This window comes from Apodemus sylvaticus, chromosome 3, assembly GCF_947179515.1.
Source record: "Apodemus sylvaticus chromosome 3, mApoSyl1.1, whole genome shotgun sequence".
Classification (NCBI taxonomy): domain Eukaryota; kingdom Metazoa; phylum Chordata; class Mammalia; order Rodentia; family Muridae; genus Apodemus; species Apodemus sylvaticus.
This window is the reverse complement of record NC_067474.1, coordinates 8,020,490-8,043,151: the sequence shown is the minus strand read 5'-3', so window position 1 is coordinate 8,043,151 and position 22,662 is coordinate 8,020,490. Positions and strand designations below refer to the sequence as shown.

Below are 22,662 nucleotides of genomic sequence, written 5' to 3'. Positions count from 1 at the left end.
AACCATACCAACACTGCCTTTGGATCTCCTGAATCTGTTCCCACAGATAAAGGTCTTTATTGTGGTAGAAAGAACTTGCCTTAAGTGTGCTAGGGTCCAAGTTCTATGAGATCTGCTGCTGCAGAGGAGTGTGTGTGTGTATGTGTGTGCGTGCGTGCGTGCGAGTGTGTGCGTGCGTGCGAGTGTGTGTGTGTGTGTGTGTGTGTGTGTGTAGAGTCACCATTTAATTTTCTTAACTAAAATTCTGAAATAGCTATGGCTGGTAGCATACCTGTAATCCCGGCATGTGAGAAAGTAGGCTGACCACACTAACATGGCGAGCTTGTGGCTAGCCTGTGTGCTCCTGCTCTCCTATGCCCAGCCCCCACCCCACGGTCTAAACTAAACAGATTCTAAAATACTGAGAGATGATCTCTACTCCCACAGACTATTAATGGAAGACTTATGTTAATGTCAGTGATCAAATAAGAAATCAAGACTGCCTTATAAAAAAAAAAAAAAAAAAAAACAGGGCCTGGGAGATGAGGGGTGCAGACAGCAGGTAATGCACACCACACCAGTACAAGGCCTGAGCTTGAACCCCGTGTAAAAAACGTGGCTGCGGATGCCTGGGGCTGACCCACTGGCCAGCGAACTAGCTGAGTTAATGAGCTCCAAAGTCAGTAAGAGCCCAGCTCAAGAGACAAGGGGGAGGTGATGGAGAGGACACTCTGGCCCACACACTGCCCCCCCCCAACATATATCTATTACAATGCACTCCAAAACAAAACAATGAAAACATACTGGGAGGAAAAGAATCATCAATATATAATATAAAACTATTAATTTCTATGCATGAGTAAGTATTCTTTGCACATTAAATATTTTTATTTTGAAATACAGCTTATAATTTGCATCTCCTTTGTATTAAAATAAATTTCTTGCTAACAAATTAAAATGTAAAGAACAAGGAAAACAACCCAGGCATTAATAGTAAGTCAAGAAGCCATGTAGCTCCCAGAGCCCTCTTGCACTGCTGATAAGACAAGTGTCACCACAGTTAAACTGGTGACACAGTTGTCCCTGAGGACCCATGTGCATGCAGAATGCTCTAGCTGTTCACATTCTTCTGCAAAGTCAACTACAGTTTGCAACCCCCAACTCCTGCATATGCAAAAGCATCTCTAGATTACTCACAATACTCCCCACAGCATAGATGCTGCGTCTGCACAGTAAACCTGCACACACTCAGCAATAGGGCACTTTTTGTCTCACATACTGTGAAAGCATCTGGCAGGACCTGTAGCTACAGAAAGCATGCTGGGATATATGTCAACTGCCAACTAGAAGAGCTTTTGAATCCTGGAAGACATGCCTCTGGGGTTATCATGATTAGGTTAACTGAGGTGGGAAACCAGCCACTGTAGGTGGCTCTGTTCCTTAAGCTGGGATCTCAGTCTATATAAAAGAAGCCTGGGCCGAGCACGCCTCTCCTTCTGCCTCCAGCTCCTGCCCTATGTCTTCTCCACCATCCCACACTCTATCAGGGAACTCAAGACACACACTGCTTTTACTACAGCAACAGAGAAGTGACTACTACCTGGATTACACTTACTATATAGATCAATAGACAGGAGTTCTGAGAATAAATAATTTAGGAAGATTCACATCCTCTAACAACATATACAGTAATCTTCACAGTAACTTCATCTCTAACAGGCAAAACTGATGTGCCTCAAAGAGTCATACAAATATTAATAATTCAGTCCACACCAATGAAGGTACTATAAACCAAAGATGGGTGGATCTCACAGATTTAATGGTCTGAAAAGAAGCTGGACACAAAAACAGTCTCCTTTCCCCATGATTCTATTTTTATGAAGTTAAAAGCCTGATAAAAACTCAATCCTTGGGGGACAGAGACAAGGATGTATAGGGAAGAATGAGGAGGCGCTGTTTGTCTGTGGGAGGGAGAGTGTGAGCACTGGAAATGCCCCGTGAACGCAGAGGCAACACTGTGCACTTACTCCAGACAGACTCATAAATACACGACACTCGCCTGCATCCACTGTCACTTGCTGACTTGCAGGCTTCAGTGGGACAATGGAGTGGCTGCACCTGACCCTTCCTCTGCATGCCAAGGATGGTGCTTTTGAAATAGAGCTGACAGTAAGACTGTAAACAAGTGTGCATGTGTTTGTTCTTACCTAGGGTCTTACTGCACCACACAAGGAGCGGGGAGCCAGGCAGTGTGAATGCCCGGCAGTAAGACGCAACAGCTGACAAGCATGAGTAAAAGCCAGGGACAGAAACACAAGCTCTGAACAAGTGGGTGGCTCCATCTAAGAGAAAATGCTCAACCCAGCTGCGAAAGCCGAGGCTGTGTTTCCTCACATCACAAGAAAAAACCTCACCTCGTGTAATCTTAAAAGGCTTGAATGCAGCACACTTAGGAAAATCCTTACCTTTGAAGTGCTTTTAAAAGCAGCTCTAACTTAGAAGAGGGAGGTTATCTCCAGTCACTCAGGAGACAGATGTGCAGAATAGATAGGCTAGCAACTGCTGCCACAAACACCTGTGAATGCCAATACCACAGAGACTGAGGCAGGAGGATCACAAGCTCCAGGCCAGCCTGGGCTACATTGAGAAAATAATCCAGTAATTTTTCTCTATCTTAAATCCTCTTGATTAGTGACTTTGTTTGGAAGGTTCTCTGACAAACGGAGTTTACAGGAGTGCCACACTGTAAAGCTTTAGCCACAGAAAGCAAAGTCGAAGTTTACAGTTTCAGCTATGTGTTCTCTACAAACGCTGCTGATGAATCTTTAGATAATAGTTCAAACTATTGAGATCTCTTAACAGAACAAAAACAAAACAAAACAAAGACACCCTCTAACTTGGCTGACCTGGAATAAACCTTTAGAAGGTTAGAAGCCCGAGACAACAGAGCAAACACATAAAGGACCATGACAGGACTTTTTAGTCTCTATCTTAACACCCACTTTTATGTCTTAACTCATCCAAATTCAAAGTTCTGGGTCCTGATAGAATACAAATCTTACAAAAATGAAGTCAGAGTCATTTGAAAATCTGGTTAGCACAACTCCAGCTCATAAATTATGCAAGGAAGTTTCCTTTTTACACTTGTCCACAGTTCACAGAACTCACGGCTGAGAGCAAGCGAGGTGGTGGAGCTATCCCTTTTCTAAGCCGTTGCAACTCACACCATTGCGACACTTTGTGCCAACTGTTCAGAGCTACACTTAAAGGTCCTTAGCTGCACGCTGTCAGAACCACCGCAGTAGGCTCAGCCCTGGCCATGCACCCCTTAGGCACAAACGGGGCACTCCCTGTGCTGTCTGCTTTTGCTTTTGGTCCCGTCTTTCTGAGGAACTCTTTCCTGCAGGCCCTGCTAGCCCTGCGCTTCCAGGCCTGTGCATGACTCAAGCTTTACTTTTAAATGCAATACTCTCATTATTCAGTAAAGTGGCAACCAAATATTGTGAACAGAATAAAAGCCTTGTGATAGATGTAGAGTCCTGGCCAGGATGTTGAGATTCTCATAAACAGGGTTGAAACACGGTTTAAGCAGCAGCCATGGCTCTCAGACACAAGGCAGACTGCGGCCCTCAAAGGCAGAACTCTCCTTTAGGGTTTTGATTTTTTTGTTTTGTTTTGTTTTTTAAATATTTTATTCTTTTGAATTACAGGGAAGGTGGGAGGAATGTGCACATGAATGCTGGTGCCCATGACGTCCACAAGAGGGCACTTGTGAGCTGCCCGCCATAGGTGCCCCATCCTTGTCTCGGGGAGCAGTGAGGGCGCTTTAACCACTGAGCCATCGCTCTAGCCCCATTTTTATGAAAAAGGACATTTTTCATAAAATCTTTAAGATTTCAAAGAGCTCATGTTATGAAAAGCAGGAACTCAGTGAGGCCCTGTAAATGCACTGCTTTCCCCAGACAGAAGCAGCCATCCACAACAACTGCAATTACAGGGGCTGGGAAGCCAACACACCGCCTGGAGCACAAGCAGGGCAGAGTACTCACGGTTCCAAATGTTTCCATGTCTAGAAAGTTTTCAGGACCCAAGTTTTCAGTAAGGCAACTACACTGTGTTTTCAGGACATCTGTGCAAAGTTCTGTCTATGGTGAATTCAAATGGCAGGTTTGAAACTGTGCTTAATCATTAAAAGGAAACCAACATTTGACTAGCCAGGACATTACATTCCAGGATGCATGTATTCCTAAGCCTATGCAGGATATTGGTCTTAAGGAAACTTCTTCCCAAGTGACGCCTAACTCCATGAAGGTGGGTCTTCCTCTGTGGACAGTGACAAAGTCTGTCAAAACCTTTCCCCTTGACTATCTGAGACACCAGTTCTGTAGCTGGTGAGGTGGGGCGAACACTGTGCAAATGATCGAGTGCACAAGGCACGTCGCTATCTAAGCATATTTACCATATAATGTGTACATCAAATTAAAGTTTCCTCTTAGAAATAGCTCAGAGTGGCTGTATCCTTACTGTCCTCATTGATGGCTCAGAGCCTATTTAATCTTGGAAGCTCAAACTCCTGGAGTCCACAGTTCACAGTTCAGCAGACCACATGTTTCTTCCTTCCTTCCTTCCTTCCTTTTTTTTTTTTTTTTTTTTTTGTTTTGTTTTTTCGAGACAGGCTCTCTCTGTGTAGCCCTGGCTGTCCTGGAACTCACTCTGTAGACCAGGCTGGCCTCAAACTCAGAAATCTGCCTGCCTCTGCCTCCCAAGTGCTGGGATTAACAGTGTGCACCACCACTGCCCGGCCACATGGTTTTTTCAACTGTGGAGGGGTTGGTTCATACACCTGAGGCTTCACACAGTGGAGGTGAAAAACACATTATTTTTACAACAAAGAACAGTGCTTGTGCCTTAATCATTAGCCTAAATTGTCAGAGTACTTGTGTGGGCGAAAGCTTCCACCTCACTTTACAGAGAACTCAGTCCAATAGCTGGTCTTAGACCCTCTGTTGGCCCAGAGCAGAGACCCATAAACCCACTTCACCGTACTCCCACTCACCCGGATCTAGCAGCAACATTTTACAACGTGAAGGCTGGACAATGCTTTTCATAGGTGCTTGCAGGTCACATTCAAAGGACGTTACATTTGCAGATTTGAATGAATTAACTTAAATCAACCAAATCCAGAATCATCTGAACTCCTCCCACATCTGTGATGTGCACTGTGGGGAGCTGGGACACGGAGAGCACATGGCAGCTCAGACACAGGCCTGCTGCGTGCCCTTTCCACTGAGCCCGGCTCAGCATCACTGCACTGCCCTGCTGCTTCCCTCCTCCAGATTCGCTGGGCAACTCCAGACGACAGTTCATGGAGGCTGGAAAGGAACGGCCTGACCTGTCTGTTGCCAAGTAACAAAGTCAGGGAAGGCTAGAGCCCACCATCCCGAGCATGTCTATCTGTCTGTCCACCCATACCACGACTTGCTCCAGCCGTGATGCCGCAGCGTAAGGGAGTCTGTGGCAGCTTGCCTGGAGGTCAGAGGGACATGGGTGGCCACAGCCCTGGGAAGTGCTCTGTGCATGGACACCTGCTAACCGTCCGTGTCCCCCCTTGCACCCTATCTATGTCAGCTCATGTTCACACTTCTTGTGTGTGCCCTGCTCTGTCCAGTAGCTTCCTGTCTACATAAGCTGCACTGTCCACTGCTAGCCCCCAAATATGAAAATAGTCCATTTCATGCCCAATCCCGCCTGGAAAAATGGTTCAACCATTAAAAGCTAGGTTCACCAGCTGGAGAGGTGGTTCAGTGGTTAAGAGCACCAACTGCTCTTCCAGAGGTCCTGAGTTCAGTTCCCAGCAGCCACATGGTGGCTCACAGTCATCTGTAATGGGATCTGATGCCCTCTTCTGAAGACAGCTATAAATTAAGTATAAAGTAAGTAAATTTGAAAAAAAAAAAAAAAAGCCAGGTTCACAACCCAAATGTCGTATCTGATTCACTGACAACGTTCGGTGGCTCTTGATGGTAAGACTGGCTTTTTTATACCTCTTGCTTCTTAGGACAGTTTGTACCTTTACACTAACTTACCTAAGCTGATTTCCTTTTTCAAATGGATTTAAACATTAGTTCTAAACATCCTCTCTAACCAACTCCACACCATGACTATCTTAACATGAAACTTTAAGTTTTGGCATAGATCAAAACCTGTATTGAGATCCGAAGTAGAAAATTTCACACCACAAAACTTCACTTCATTCTGAGCATACTTGGTGGGCAGAGGCAGGAGGATCTCTGTGAGTTGATGGCCTGCCTGGTTTATATAGCAAGTTCTAGGCCTGTCAGTGAGACCTTATCTCAAAAAATAAAATACAATCCATGCACAAAATATTATTTAAAACACTGGACAAGATCACCATCAGGCCATGTATAAGTCACATACATATAAAATATACCTGAATTCCACGACTGTGCAAATATTCCAAAATCCAAGGCAGTTCTAGGCCAAAGCATGTCAGATACAGGACACTCAGGATGAAAAACCAAATGGGCGTCAACCCTAACACTTCACAGCAGTGCTCTCCCTGAAGGCTGCCGCACGAGTTCTGTGGGACCATCCCACCTCCATCCTTAGGAGAGGCTAGCACATAAATGTTCTTCATGAACGGATGAGACATAGACTGGAAGCTGACTGACAGCACGTCCTGGAAAGTGGAACTGTGTCAGGGAGGGAGGGAGGGAGGGAGGGAGGGAGGGAGGGAGGGAGGGAGGGAGGGAGGGAGGAGTACCTTAAGTTCAAGGAGGGGCAGCATATCAATGAATGTAATGGCGCTCAGTGCCTCAGACAATGTGGAATTGTGTGCCTGTGCCTGGAGCTGCAGCTAGGTAGGATACATGGGCTTGGTAGCCCAGGCTAGGTAGATCTCTAACCTGAGCTACAGTCCAATCTCAAACAACTCTTAACTGTCCGATTCCTTAACATACACTCTTTTAACACAAAATGTAATTATCTATGACTAGTCAGTAAAACTCTTGCAGTGGTGTGTGACCTCCCCAACAGTGGCCGTGACTGGTTTGAGAATTACGAATGATCTTTGTGGTACAAATAAAACAGATAAAACCCCAAAAGATTTCTATTAAGAACGCGCATACTTGCCGGCCTCACACTCACATTTTTTAATTAGTAATTCTGTTAAATGCCAGGCAAGGGAAACCTGTCTGACTTTGCCCAGGAGACGCGGTTCCCGGGTGAGCGGTGGGTGCACCTTAGCCCTATGTACCCAGAGCCCGTGTGTTGTCCCTACGTGCATTTTGTACTCAATCACAGAAGACTTTTAAACAGTACAATTTAATCTCACTTTCTTCCAGGACAAGAGCCTCTGAGTGTGAAGGACTTTATAACTCTTAGGATTCTTTACTTTTAAGAAAAACTGAAAGCTTTTCTGAGATGCTGCCAGACTCGGAAGCATTTTTATAAAGTTGTTAGCACTGTCACAAAACCATCATCCCACTTCATGTGAGATTATGTGATACAGCATCCATTTCTGAATCATGACTTTAACTGAGTCTCTCCTGTCTGTGAAATGCACAGCCCTGGGCTGGGAGGGCGTGGCTGTTGCTGTTTTGTTGGTGGGTGCACAGACACCAGCACACACGATGGAGCCCAAGGCTGCCCTTTAGGCCCGCACACAGCAGACCAATAACTGGCTGTCAGGGATAAGTTTTTTAGCTTTTATAAAATCTGAAATACTCTAACTTATTATTTTCCTCAGTTCAAAGCACAAAAAGATATTTAGCTTTTTGTGGTTTTTTGTGGGTTTTGTTTTGTTTTGTTTTCAAGACAGGGTTTCTCTGTGTAGCCCTGGCTGTCCTGGAATTCACTCTGTAGACCAGGCTGGCCTCGAACTCAGAAATCCGCCTGCCTCTGCCTCCCAAGTGCTGGGATTACAGGCGTGCGCCACCGCTGCCCAGCTTTAGATATTTAGTTCTTCTTAACATTTGTCCAGTTCAAGTAAGACCAACAATGTTAGGGCGCTTCCAGTTTAATACGCTGAAGGAGATGCACACTAACTAACCCAGCCCTGTGCAGTTGCCTGCTCATCCCTTGACAACCCACACTCTCACTCGGAACCTCCTGACAACGCTAGACATTTCTGAAGGCACCAGACACTGCTAGGGTAGCACAAGACATTTTATGCTAATCATATATTCTCGTTGTAGTGTATTTTGGTTTAAAAAAACAATTCCTCATAGGCTACAAGTCAACACTCGCTGGCCTTTGCAGCCTCACATGAACACATGTACACACGCCCTAGGTAGCTGTAACTCATCTTTCAGAATTTATGTTTCCTTGGGAATAATGGGGATTCAAAAGATGATGTTTAACACAGATAAAATATAAAAGACATGACGGGACAAATTACATGACCTAGCACCTCAGTCATTAACTATTTACTTGTATACTGCCTCACTGCAAGCACCCAGCAACAGTAAACAATAGGCATCCCCAGACAGTCAATCCGTTTGAGTTCCTCCAAGAATGACTGACTGTGCATGCAGCCGCAAGCACCTGTCCTAGGAATCTGGGGACTGGGAATAACCCGTAAGAGCACAACCACAAAAACGGAAGGTTACTCAAAGATTTCTATAAAACTTATGTTTTTATTAGTGAAATTGCTGAGAAGTACCTACTTATGCCTTTCCCTAAAGTTTCATTCTGTGATATGTAACATCCTTCCACAAATATCATTAAAACCATGCTGATAGATGACCTGTTCTAACAGCATCACAGCTTCAAGGGGGACACCGATGCCCCCAGCATGGGTGGAGCTGAGGGAGTGAGGTGGAGGTAGAGGTGGAGGTGAAGAAGCCCCGCCTTTCTCTAACTACTTCAGAGACCAGAAACTCTCGTTCCACATCAGGGTTAAGAAGAGTGAAAAGAAAACAGTCAATAAATTCTTCAAGATAGCAAGCTCCCCCAACCTACCTCAGGTGACTGGAACCTGGAACTGCTCGCTCTGTGCTCATAGGACGGTTGCTAGGCTACTCGGACAGAGGGGCAACGCGGCCCTTTTAAGGACCTCATGCTGAAGTGGGCCAATGCCTCCACCCAAAGAGGCCGAGGCCCATGAGACCCACTGGAGACGGACGGATGTTTCAGGGAAGATGGCAGGCACGGAGGTGATCTGTGCCTGGGAAAGGCAGAAGCCCGGCAGCCTCGGAGGTGTAAGGCTGGTCAGGTCCCAGGCTACAAATGAGAGCTGGGCCCTTAGGCCCCTCAGCAGCCACCCTCCTGCCCAGGTCAGCCCTCCTCCGCCCTCAGCACTCCCGCAGGCTCTCCAGCTAGCTAGAGGGCAGGAGCTGCAGAGCAGAGCACCGGCCTCTCAGCTGCCTCCACCCACAAGCCCAACAGGGACACCCACAACGAGCACTGGTGGGCATGCTGGAGAGAGGAGAGGGAGACAGACTGGCAGGCGGGCGATAGGCAGGCAGGCGGGCAGCCAGACGGCTAGGCAGGTTCTCTTTGAATCCGGGCAGGGAGTAAAGCAAGGCCTGGCGAGGTGAGAGGAAGGAAAAAGACATCAGGACAGCCATGTTCTGACGGGGGTGTCAGGATCATAAATGTCAAGGACTGTTTATTAACAAAACTTAAGAATTCGGAAGACAAAACCCAGTTCTAAACTGCACTATAAAAGATAATAAACACTAAACTGTCTCAAGAAAGCAGTTCATTTATTTAATGTGAAAACTGTCTCAAGTGGAGTTGATGTTAACATACTCCATTGAATGCCAAACTGCTGGTAGGCAGTGAATTACAGCAGCCAGGTGATCTACAAGTCACTTCCCAGCCCAGCGCCTCAGCCACACCTGGAAACATTTAAGCCTGTCACACCATGGATGTTAGTAGTTAGAAGAGAGGCCTAAAAATTAACCACATCTGAAAGTTAAATTATCATTTCATATAGCTCCAAAGGATCACCAACAATGTAATATGGTTACTCCCCAGAAGTTAAACAGAAGCAGTGACACCCGGGGACCCAGGGCTAATCACCTCCCAGGCCTTCATGGGCAGTTCTATCAAAGAACTTGTAAATGTGTCCCATGTGGCGCTAACCTTCTTCTTCAGCCAGGGTGTTCTTCAAATTCAGAAATGTCAGCTGTCAGCCAGATAAAATTTCAAAGCATTTGTAAGGAAGTAGACTTACTGTAACTTTAGCCACCTAGACGGGGACCATGTGCAAGACAGCGGTAAACAAATCTAAGGGACAAAGAAACAAGCAACTCAAGCGGGAGCCACGAACAATCCACAGTAGCCAGGTGCACCCATGGTCGACTTCTAGGAAGAAGGACACACCTGGCACTCCTTCAGGGGCCTTGTGAAGTTGTATTCATACAAAGATACACTCGTAATTTGGGTTTGTTTTGGCCTGAAATGCCAAAGCAAAGGCTTTCTCACTGACTTTATGCACCCAACACCCTCTGCCAATGCTCTCCAAAGCACAAGAGAGTTTTCACATCCACCACCAGTTCTACACACACACACACACACACACACACACAACTTTTAAGTAAGCAAATAAAAAAGATGCAAAGTGTTTTGCCAGAGGCCAGAGGCCAGTGCTGGGCAGAGAAAGGGGCTACAACGAGTTCACACAGCTGCAGGAGCAGCACTGAGACTTGACCACAGCTTACAACCATCTCCCAGCACACTGCAAGTCTGCTGCTGCCCCCTCCCTGGGGTGCAAACCAAGCAGTACAGGCTGCTTCCCTCAAATGGTCTTCCCTCCAGGGCACTCTAGGGACTAGTATGTCCTAGTAGTAACCAGAAGATGCCTGAGATGTTTTCTAATGTACAGAAACCAACAAAGACTTCTTCCGTGTTTGGTTTTGGTTTTGGTTTTGGTTTTAGAGAGAGTCTCACTATGTAGCTCTGTCTGTCCTGGAACTTGCTATGTAGACCAGACTAGCCTCAAACTTACAGAGATTCGCCTGCCTCTGCTGAAAATAAAGATGTACACCATCACACACAGATACAGACAAACATGTATGCACTACCCATTTAAGCACATAACATTTCAGCAGGAGTAGATTCAAAGCTGCATGGAAGCCTGCTTTTCTGGCCTTCGCCCTGGCTCGACCATTCTGACCTATGTCACAGCTCTTAACTGTTTACAGCCACTGGGTGGAAGTATCAGGAGTTGCTGAATAATTACATCTTCTTGCAATATCCCTGTTGAAGAGCCAGGCCTGGGTCTGCAAGGAGCACAATCTTGGTTTGTCTGCCAATGCTTGAATTTCAGATTGTCCCTGAAATGACTTATCAATCTGAACCTGGACTGGCTGCCTCTCCTCTAAAAATGCCAACAAGGTGATTGTTTCCTTTTACAAAATTAGTCTTAATTTTGTGTTATCACAAAAGGCCCATGAGAGAGAGTGGATGCTTCTCCAGCCAGGCATTCCTGCAGGAACCCAGAAGCAGAGCTGGGGCTGAGGAGGAGGCCTGGCCTCGTCACCGCTCACTGTGACTGTCTAACTCTCTGTTCCCCAGTTATTCCCAAGTCTTTCAACAGGGTGGGATTCCACGAGGCTCAACTTGCTAGCGGGCTAATCGTGATTTCCCCTTCAATGCCACCACTTTAATAATTGTAGATACCATCAGCATAAGATACAATGGCAAACTCATGGCCAACTGGCCAGAACGGCTTTCCTGACTGACTAAGGTGCTGCTCGTCTCTTTGAATCCTTGGTTCTAGAGATGAAGAAACAAGTCAGGGCAAGGGGGTTGTTTCTGATGTTTACAAATCTACTCACACACAATAGCTCTTACCTTAAATTTTAAAATACTGTCATGAGTTGTTGAGATATTGGACCAAAAAGACTGATTTTAAAGGAGGAAAATATATAAACGTTAGTCCTGCTAGAGCATAAGCAATGAATGTCCACGTCAAGGCAAAGCCTCATTATGCCGTTAAAAACAAACCAGCCACGGATGCCATGCCGGCCAACCAGGAGCAGGGCTGCACAGAAGCGCCTGCGTCGCTGGCCTGGCTAAGTTTGCTGCCCTTTGAGATGGCAGGGCAATGAAGCTTCTGAGGAAGAAGATGGTTAGCAGCCTCATTAAAGGAAACTAAACCCAACTGCAATCACTTTAATTAGTCTCAATCAATATTTCTGGCCTGTGCTAATTGCTTAGACAACAAAAAAAGGATGAGTAAGAGAGGCTCCTCCCAGTAGGCGCCTCAACACAGAGGTGCTAAGCAAAGACAGTGACAGCGTGCATGCGCAGGGGAGACAGCTCCAAGCTACCCGCCACCTGCACAGCACAGAGTTGAGGTGAATGGCAAGACCTCCAGACATGAACTCTGTGGTTTGCAAGGCTGTAGGAGAGGGCCCTTCACTCCTTTCCACAGTGGAGATGTAGGCAGCGGGGATCCCTAAGAGCTGAGCCTGGGGAGGGCAGATCAGGCCCAAATGTTTATGCTGGACCACTGGACCAGTGAGGTCAGAAAAGGCCAGCAAACCACAGGTGTGCCTGGCCAGTGTCTGCTCTATTGTAGTCAGGGGACGGTCTGGGCATGCAGGGGCTGAAGGCATGCAATGGACCACAGGCCCCTGCTGGGAGGGCCTGGGAAGTGCTCCCATGAGGAGGGCAGGGAGCACAGAAAGAGGCGTGCACAAAGAAGCAAGATAATTGCTCCCAGACGGTTCACAGCAGTGCCAGCGCACAGAAACCAGGAGACCTGGCAAGAACTGGTCTGGGTGGGGGAAGTACTTGGTTTCACTCAGTTGTGTGACACTGAAAGTGTAAGCAAGATGCCAGAAGTGTCAAGGAAGCAGAGCTTCACGCCAGCTCAGGCTGAAATCTGTAAATTTAGAAGCTACTCAAAGGCAGTGACATAGGATGAGTAAGATAAATAAGATCACTTGAAAAAGAGCACAGTGGCAGAGTCCAGAGGAAAAGCCATTTAAAAATGACTGAGGGCGTGAAGGGAAAGCCGGAAGGAAAGCTAACCCCAGCCATGGGGCCCAGCCAGAGACCCTCAGCACCACGGTCAAGCTCCACTATGAGATTATGCTGGGCAGACAAAGCATTCCGCACAGAATGCCAACCTGTGTATTTAGCTCAGTGGAGAGTACTGGCCTCGTGTACACAGGTCCTAGGCTGGACCACACAATGACAGTGAGGCAGCAACAAGGAAATCAAACGGGGCTGTGGTGCAATGAAAAAGTTCTCGCCTAGATGGAGACCCAGGAGTGAGGCAGCTGCAAACCATCAGAGGACATACTCTTAGTCACTGGTACTGCAGAGGCAGTGCAGAGCACTGGTGACAACACAGAACCTGGAGCTGAGAGTTGAAAATGATGTATAACAGAAAATATTGTAGAAAAGTGTATGTTATTGAAACCACCTCAATAATAAATTTAAAGCATGTAATAACCATAAAAACAAATTGACCTGCGAGCCTCTAACAAAGTCGATAGCTGTAAATTGAAGGAATGGTTAGCACAGGTTCAGAGAGGGACTGACACAGGAGACAGACGTCCCAATGCTCTGTGTGGATCCACTGGAAATACCTTTCCAGTTGAAGAAGTGCTGTGTTCCACGCCAGCACTCCATCAGATGCTGCATTCTGACGCCTAGGAACCCCTTCACGTGATCTACAAATGCAACCCCGCGTGGTCTCTGCCTCTTCGATGCTCTATTCCGGAAGGGCCATTACAAGCATGTGCTACATCTGTACCTTGTGTAGGGGGATGGATTTCTACAAGTCTACACTCCAATGCATGCATAAGAGAGCTCTTTATCCCAAACTAACTTTTATAAAACTAACTCTCCCCTCAGTCTCACCTCCAGTCACATTGACTGCATCCTCCTTAATATCCAGCCCTGAGGAATATGCATGTTAGCACACTGCTGTATGTCCAGGTAATTTTATTTAACATAACATATAGCATCATCTCAGATGCATATAAAGCCTTATTTTGTGTTATGGCAAGATCAAATGTTCTCATACCTCCACAGAATACCTAGCATATTAAAGACTTAAGCAGATTATCTATGGGAAATCTACTCTACAGTGGCTAACCTCGGTTATCAACGTGACTGGATTTAGGCGGACAGGGTATTTCCTAAGGGTTTAACTGAAGAAGGGAAAGCAGCACACAGTGGGTGGCTCCCTATGACAAGGTCCCAAGGAGAAGCTACTGCTTTCTCTGCTGCCCTCACTACCCCCCCCCCATCCTCTGCTTGGGTGCTGTCTCTGTGCTCTCTTCTGCCACCATCTCTGGCATTCCAACACGAACTGAAGAGCAGTGAGCTCCTCAGGGCTCCCCCACGCCTTCAGCACCGGGCTGGGACCGCTGAGTCTGCAGCCTCGTAGACTGAGCAGCTACATGTTCTCAGAAAGGGTTTTCTTTTATAAAACCAAAGTCAATCATTTGTTCAAATGATTTTCTTAAAATGAGGGAGGAAGGAAGGAAGGAAGGAAGGAAGGGAGGGAGGGAGGGAGGGAGGGAGGGAGGGAGGGAGGGAGGGAGGAACAATGAGCAGAAAGGTCTCTTGCCAGTCAGCCTTGCCCCATCAGGCAGCTCTAAGCTGGTAGAGAGCCGGCCTCTGGCCTCCATACAGTCTGCCTATGTACACAGACATCTCTGGAACACAGAGGAATGCATTCTTCTCTAAGTGCAGCTTGTTTTCAGAGCATCACAAGGAATCTCTCCATGCATGGGATCCAATTAGCCTTATAATTTTTTTAACAGAATACTTAAAGTAATGCTTTAAAATAATCACTACAGCCGGGTGGCAGTGGTGCACACCTGTAATCCCAGCACTCTGGGAGGCAGAGGCAGGCGGATTTCTGTGTTCGAGGCCAGCCTGGTCTACAGAATAAGTTCCAGGACAGCCAGAGCTACACAGAGAAACCCTGTCTTGAAAAAACCAAATCCAAAAAACAAAAAACAAAAACAAAAACAAACAAAAAAAAGATTCTTTAAAATAATCACTTCAGTTTGCTATGATTTAACAGCCTTTTAATACTTTTGAATATCTACTCTATTACAAAGTACTTCAGGTGCTTGCAGTATTTTCCTTCGCCATAAGGTTAGTTACTTTCCTTTCTTTTATTAAAAAAAAAGATTTTTATTTATTTATTTTATGTATGTGAGTACACTGTAGCTGTCTTCAGACACACCAGAAATGGGCATCGGATCCATTTACATATGGTGGTGAGCCACCAATGTGGCTGCTGGGAATTGAACTCAGGACCTCTGGAAGAGCAGTGAGTGTTCTTAACCACTGAGGCTGAGACATCTCTCCAGCCTAATTGCTTTCCTTTGTAAATGAGGAAGTTGAACTTAGTAGAAAAGAAAATCACCAATGCTCCCCAAGTTTATGTGGGTCATGAGATTGTAACCAAGGCTCTCTCACCAGGCACACTGATATAAACTAAGTAAAGCACCTTCCCCATGCCCACAAAGGTCGCAGGTATGTAACAAAACCAATTACACAAGTCAATTCTTTTAATTTTCCAAATAGTATCCCACTCATCCAAAACTGTGTGGGCTTCCCCATGTAACTCTGCTCTGTTAGCTTTCTGTATAATTAAACACTTATTTACTGCCCATTACTGTGAGAGCACTGGGAAGTGCATAAGGTGTCCCAATAAAGATGTGAACAGTTAAGAAAGAAATACCTCTTAACAATGGGCCAAAGCACATAACTGAAAGCCAAGCTTCCTCTGAAGAATAATTATTGTTGCTCTATGAAATATACTCTATTTCCTGTTCTCTTCTACATTTCTGTAAAATGACAATTTACCTACATACAGGTCATTCTCCCTGGTCTTACAGGCCAGCCAGATGAACCTGGACTGTGTTTCTAACTGAACTCGGCCACCCTCTGTAGATGAAGCAGGTTAGGCACAGGCAGGCTTCCTTCTGCACACAATGTCAGTATTACAGATCATCCAAACCACCCTAGACTGAAAACACCCTCCATTTACTGATGTGTTTACCTTTAAAAGTTTCTAGTTCTTCCCATTAGAACACATTAAGTTGTTGGACCCAAATTATTAAGGCAAACTATTCTGACAACTGCAGAAATCTGATTTACAGTTGAGATCAGAATATTTATCACCAAGTTAGGTAAGCCAATCGCCTTGCTGTTTGAAGAAAAAAAAAAACCTTTAATATGATTAACAGGGAATTTTAAAAAGCAAGTTGGCATATAAAATGGAAAACCTGTTTTGGCAGAATTGATGGAAGAGACCTTAAAAATTAAACAGAGCTAAACAGTCTACAGGATGGGAAATGCAGGTCAGTGGGTCAGTGGTAGAAGGCTTGCCTAGTTTACCGGAGGTGCTCTGTTCAATCTCAACATAGCCAAAAAGAAAAACAATCTGAAGGTGTAGAGTGAAAGCCAAGTGTGCAGAGACAGGCGTGTCTCCTCTGGGAGAGCCTGGGTCCAGGCCTGCTGGCCTACTCTTCCCACTGCCCACAGCTGAGTACAGTGCCAGCAGAGCCAGCCTGCTCTCCCTTGCCCCAACACCATGGTCACTGCGGTGTGAGCTCTGACAACCTAAGGTCAGTGTGTGACCCCGTGTGCTATAGTCTAATCACTTCTGGGGCACACTCCAGCTCTCCAACGACCTTCAGGGATGCTTATAAAGAGACTGCAGAGTATAGGTGTGTTCGGACAACTATTTGTACATCAGTTTCTTTTTTAATCTTCATTTCACACACTGCCTGCCAAACCCTGGCTCTGAATTCCATCACACACACTGTAACATCAAGTGAAAACTATTCTCCCCCCATCTCTTCCTCCTCCAGAAGAAATTACTTTACTTGGGCCAATCTCCTTCTCCTAAGGGTAGAACAGAGGTTTCTGCTATAATTACAAACCTATTCCAAAGCATGAAAAATAGGGAAACACACACTTTTCTTAAATTGGATTTTTATAATGACCTAAAGCACAGAGTGACCTGAGTTAGGCATCCTTCCTTTAGGGTAATCTCAGGAGAAGAGTCCCTCAGAAAGCAGCCTTTCCAAGACAGACACACATATGTGCACACACACAAGGACAAACACAAACACACACCCACACAATCCCCACCCCCACCCCCACCCCCAATAAACAATATCATTAAAAGAAAGAGAAAATAAGAAGAAGGACTCAGTAGGCAAAGCAGCAGCCCTGCGAACAGCCCCAGCACCACAGGAAGCAGCACTTAAGACAGGCGCAGAAGGGAGCAGAACTTACAAAGCAAGCGAGAGGTCAGCCTGAGCTACACAGACCCTGTCTCATAAATATAAAAAACAAAAACAAAACAAAAAAACAACAAAAAGGGAAAGGAAGGAAATGTAAGTATTCAAGTACAAATCTAGGCAATGTCCGGGAAATATCTGCATCTCTCGAGTACTCCTGAAGAGTCCAGTGCTATGGAGAACGACAGCAAGTTCGATCAACTCAAGCATCCTACAGAGCATGTCTGCAGAACAGCAGCGTCAAGTAATGCAACTTCTTTCTGCTGCTGAGGTGTTGACTCTGACTGCTCCTGGCAACCTGCCTTCAACCATGGGACCATGATGTCAGAATGAGGGGACTGACTCCTGTGAGTTGTCCTGTGACCACTACACATGTACAGTGGTATGTCTACACCTGCACACACATGTAAGCACACACAAAATTACATAAATAAATGTATATCTTTAAAAGAAAGTGACAGCAGTTTGCTTAAGAGTAGAAGATGTATATCATAAGTGGCATGTTCTGGAAAAGCAGGTGATTATTATCAGAAATTTGAGCAGTTCCAATATAATGAATTTATTTATGGGACAAATGAAGGCAATCAAAGCCTGCTGTGATTAAAGGTGTTCGGCACAGATGTTGGTCCTCAAATGCCATCTAATCCATACTGACACAGTGGCAATTAGCACACTGTCTATAATATGGTAAATGCAAATTCAACAAAATTAAGCTATTATATATTGGGAACTGAGTACTGATTGAGCTGTGATGTACTTAGACCTCTATTACCATGTCAGCTGTATGTATGGCACATGGCCAAAGCAGCCATGATCAATATGAAGAAGATTAAGCAAGACATGTGTTGCCCCTCACTAGTAAAACCACTTAACTACTCCTGTAAAGGGGGGTAACTTTAAACATAAACCAATATGGCGTTTTCAAAGGACACTTTTGAAGACACACATTCAGTCCTTATTTATTGAGGCTCTACTACACCACACACTCTTCTGGGTCCTAGAGAGCTAGCAATGAGTAAAAATAACAGGAGAAAGAAAAAACAAAATCTATTTCCATAGAATCTTTATTCTACTAGAGACTGAATCATTTCCTGTCATACTCTAACTCCAAAATTCTGTCCAAACCCTCAGCTAAGAAATGTCCCCAAGCCATGCCCAAAGTTCAACAGGAAACCTGCCACTGACAGCAGTGTTCAAGGACATATTCAACAATAAAAGAAATAGTCTACCGTACTGAGTGTGAGGAATGATTCTCTGCTGCTCACATGCAACCTAACTGGTAGACCATCTATGTGCCATGATGTCACCAATGACCCCAGGAGAGCCTGACAGCCGTCTCCCCGTCTCCCTCGGCCAAGGGGCTTTACTTCCAAGTACAATGCAGTTGCCCACCAACAATGTTATTTATAGCAGCCCAGCACCAGAGACCATAGGACCTCCCAAGAAAACACCATTTGCAAACTAAAAAACTGCATGTATAGAGACCATTGTCCAGATATAAAATAGGAGCAAAGAAAGATACCTAGAAAATATCAAACATTACATGTTTCAATATGAAACGTGTGTTTAACTGGAGTCACTGCAAAGCTACCTGTGCTCACTGAACCAGGACCTACAGTCACCTTCTCCCGGCACTCTCAACATCAATCTGCTTTCCTTAGGGTTATGTACACCCATTCTTCTAAAATAGTTCTTTCTGTGCTTTATCAGTGTGCTGTGATCTGTCTCCTCTGTTGAAGGTAGAAAGCCTTGCTCAGGGGGTTCCCTCTGCTTGAAACCAGTCATGCTATCAATATTACAGCAATGAACAATTCAAAAGACTACAATCCTCAGGACTAATAGCAAGGAGGTAAGGACTGTGCACTGAAAACCACACCCACTGCTGACAGAAACCAGAGACTGAGTATGGTGAAACACCAGGACAGTGTTAAAAGGACAAATACCCAAAGGCAGCTAAAGAGCCAGCGAAGTTACTGTCAAAATTACAATGGTCTTTTGTATAGAAATGAAAAGAATCCTCAAATTCAGAGATGCCAGAATCCAAAATAATCAAGCAATAGTATAAGAGAGCAATGTTGAAAGACCTTCACTACTCAATCTTAAAATTGCATCAAGACAGCACTATCAACAATTAGACTGGATTCAAGAACAAAAGTAAGACTGGATGCCTGTGGCCAAATGACTTTCGACCATGCCTGAACAGTCACATGGAAAAGAATAGAGGTGAACCTCTACCTAGCTCCTTCAAAATACAGAAACTCCCACAATGCTAAGTCTCTGCAACCTCGAACATGGCTCTAAAAGCAACAATCTTAACTTTATCAAAATTATAAGTGCTTGTTTATCAAAAGGCAGTACTGAGAAGATGACAAACATCCCAGACACGGTGAGTGTCTAGGACACACAAATGCTCCATCACACATAAACATAGGAGCAGCAGCCCACACCAACAAGCAACTGACCCATCTAGAATCATCAAGCAAGCCTTAGTGCATTTCCAATACCTCCAAAGTCAGGCTAGGACCAATGAGGAAAACCATGGCGCCTAAGTTAAAACTGTAGTAAACAGTGAGAGAAACGATGAGATTGATGCGTGCTGCACAGTCACTGTCTTCCGACGAACTGGTTACAATCCAAGAAGTTAGCACGTTTTCGTGGTACACTTTACTGAAAATTCACTACTCATCCCTTCATCACACCTTGCAAGTTTCTAAATTCCCAAGACAAAAATTGCAACATAAATTGCAAGCTGTCCTACCAGTATTCACTGTGAATTTAATTAATAGCACAAAACAGCACAACCCTTCCTTGCATTTAAGGGTTCTGTTTTGTGCTATTAATTAAATTACACATCGTTAAGAGGCCACTAGAAGCCGGATGCCCTCGTCACTGCAGCCAGCCCAGCCCATCCCTAGCTGGATTAGTCAGGGTTCTCTAGAGTCACAGAACTTAGGGGGTGAAATATATACATATATTTCGTGTGTGTGTGTATGTGTGTGTGTGTGTGTGTGTGTGTGTGTGATTTATTGAATGACTTACGACTTACAGGCTGCAATCCAACTAATCCAACAATGGGCAGCTGTGAATACAAAGTCCAAGAACCTAGCAGCTGCTCGGTCACATGAGGCTGGGTGTTTCAGTGGTCCTCTGTGTAAGGTGGAATCCCACTGAAGAAGGAGGTTCCAACAGATGTGCTGGCAAAGTGAGTGCGAGCAGACAAGTAGTGAGCAAACCCTTCCTTCTTCCATTCTTGCACAGGCCTCCAGCAGAAGGTGTGGTCCAGAGTAAAGGTGTGCCAACCCACCCCAAGATCTGGATAGAAAACCTGTGTCTTCCAGGCTCAAGATTCGGATCAAAAGCATGCTGTCTTCCTGCCTCAAGATCTCAATCACAGGCGTGCCCAATATTTCTGGATTGTAGTTCATTCCAGACATAGTCAAGTGACGACCAAAAATAGCTATCTGCCAGTAAAGCCAGGTTCACATGTGAACAGAGAACTGAAATATCTCTGCCAATTAAGACATTAGTTAATGGAACACTATCCCAATGTGCACCCAGGCCAAACATGTCACTGAAATAATAAAGATTAGCCTTTTTAAAACTATGGAAAGCTTTTTATGACACGAATTTGTATATCGTCCTTGTGCAGGGAGGGAGAATGCTAATCACCTCTGTATTGTTCCAATTTTAGTACATGCATTGCCAAAGCAAACACTAATGATAAACCTTTTTATGAGTCAGGTTAAAAAATAATAATTCAAAATTGTATCTAAAACTAGTCTGGGTGATTTTGAAGCACAGAGATCTAAAGTTCTTAAGAGCTTCTAACACTAACCCATCACTGAATGAATGCTTTGCCTATAGAGGAAATGCTAATGAAAATTGGAGCTTCATCAAAATTATTAAATACAAAAATCTAAAGAAAACCGTGGTTACAAAAACCTAATTTGAGGTTAGTGATTTAGCTCGATGGAAGAACAGTAAACGTGAGGCCCTAGATTCAATCCTCAGTAGGCAGCAAGGGGGTATTTAATTTATTTTCATTATGTATACTATAATTTTTAACTCCTTAAGAAAAAAATGAAGACACACACATATATGTATGTGTCTATATACATATATATATTCAAAATATTTTGTTTCTAGCTTTATCATATTTTTTTAGAGAGGGGCTGGAGAGATGGCTCAGTGGTTAAGAGCACTGACTGCTCTTCCAGAGATTCTGAGTTTAATTCCCAGAAACCACATGATGGCTTACAACCATCTCTAATCGTATCTGATTTCTTCTTCTGGTGTGTCTGAAGATAGCTACAGTGTACTCAGATACAAAAAATAAATCTTTTTGAAAAAGGAAATTATTTTTTTAAAAATTTATCGTAGAAAGATCTTAAAACCAAACCCTCCACTATTACAAAATTTCAGTTTAATTATGAGGAAAAACATTTCTAAATGTCCAGTCTCCAAATAGAATGCCAATTATCTGTGAAGTGCATTCCTCCATCTAACGGGAGTAGTGTCTCATTCAGAGACTGTATGATGGTCAAGGAGGAGTTAATGGGAATCAGAAACCCACCCTAAAGAATAACCAAAGGAAACAGTAAGCTTTGGAAAATTCCAAATCTTTGAAACCAAACCCCAGAGCACAGGCGGCATAAGCTGTTTCCCGCTCCCACCTTCATCCTGCACCTGACGGACAACAGTGTCGCTGCTCTCAGAGGCCATTAGCGCTGACACAAAGGCCAGAGTCTCCAGCACATCTTACTACATTGCACAAAAAAGACCTAATTTAAAACAATCAGGACAGACTTGTGCAGCAGAGGTGATTGTGTGAGCGAGTAGTGAGAATGAGGAAGTGGGAAACCAAGGAAAGCTGTCAATCAAAACCGCTGTCATCAGCTCAGCAAACAGACTGCCTGCCATTCTCTGGTAAGGTACCTGGCGTTTACCTGAAAAGTTTCTTTCCAAACTTCTGTAGTTTATTGAACAAGAACAGTAAACAAGTTAAAATTTGCCACAAACCCATTCACAGGTATTAACCTGATATGAAATGAAAATTTATGTCAGGCATTTAGTAGATAGACTCCTTTTCTGTTAAGGCACTAACACCACTCAGACAAGCCAGAAGGGCAGCAAGAGGCAGGCGTGGAGCCTGGAACCAGTTGAGCGCTCGCTCGCTCGCTCGCTCACACGCTTCAGTGGCAAACATGAGGCGAGGAGGGTTCCTCAGGTGCAGCATGTTGCCCAGCAAGGCCACATGCACCACTTAAGCCTTCCCAACTGGTGACCAAGTATGTGCTCTCAAATACCTGGCCCTGAGTAGGGTCACCCCAGCAAGCAAGAACTCATGGCAGCTTTGTGGCAGAAACAGCCGAAACTTCCTTCACCTGGTGTGTGGGTGAAGAGACTGGGGTGTGACTGTACTTTG

At 44.9% G+C, this 22,662-nt stretch overlaps 1 protein-coding gene and 1 pseudogene across 2 annotated transcripts in view; both read right to left on the bottom strand.

The window, feature by feature from the left end:
• Ncoa2 (nuclear receptor coactivator 2) overlaps nucleotides 1–22,662 on the bottom strand; it is a 226,829-nt gene that overhangs the window by 168,152 nt on the left and 36,015 nt on the right. The gene's annotated exons all lie outside the window — the stretch shown is intronic.
• On the bottom strand, nucleotides 20,835–20,952 carry LOC127681848 (uncharacterized; annotated as a pseudogene).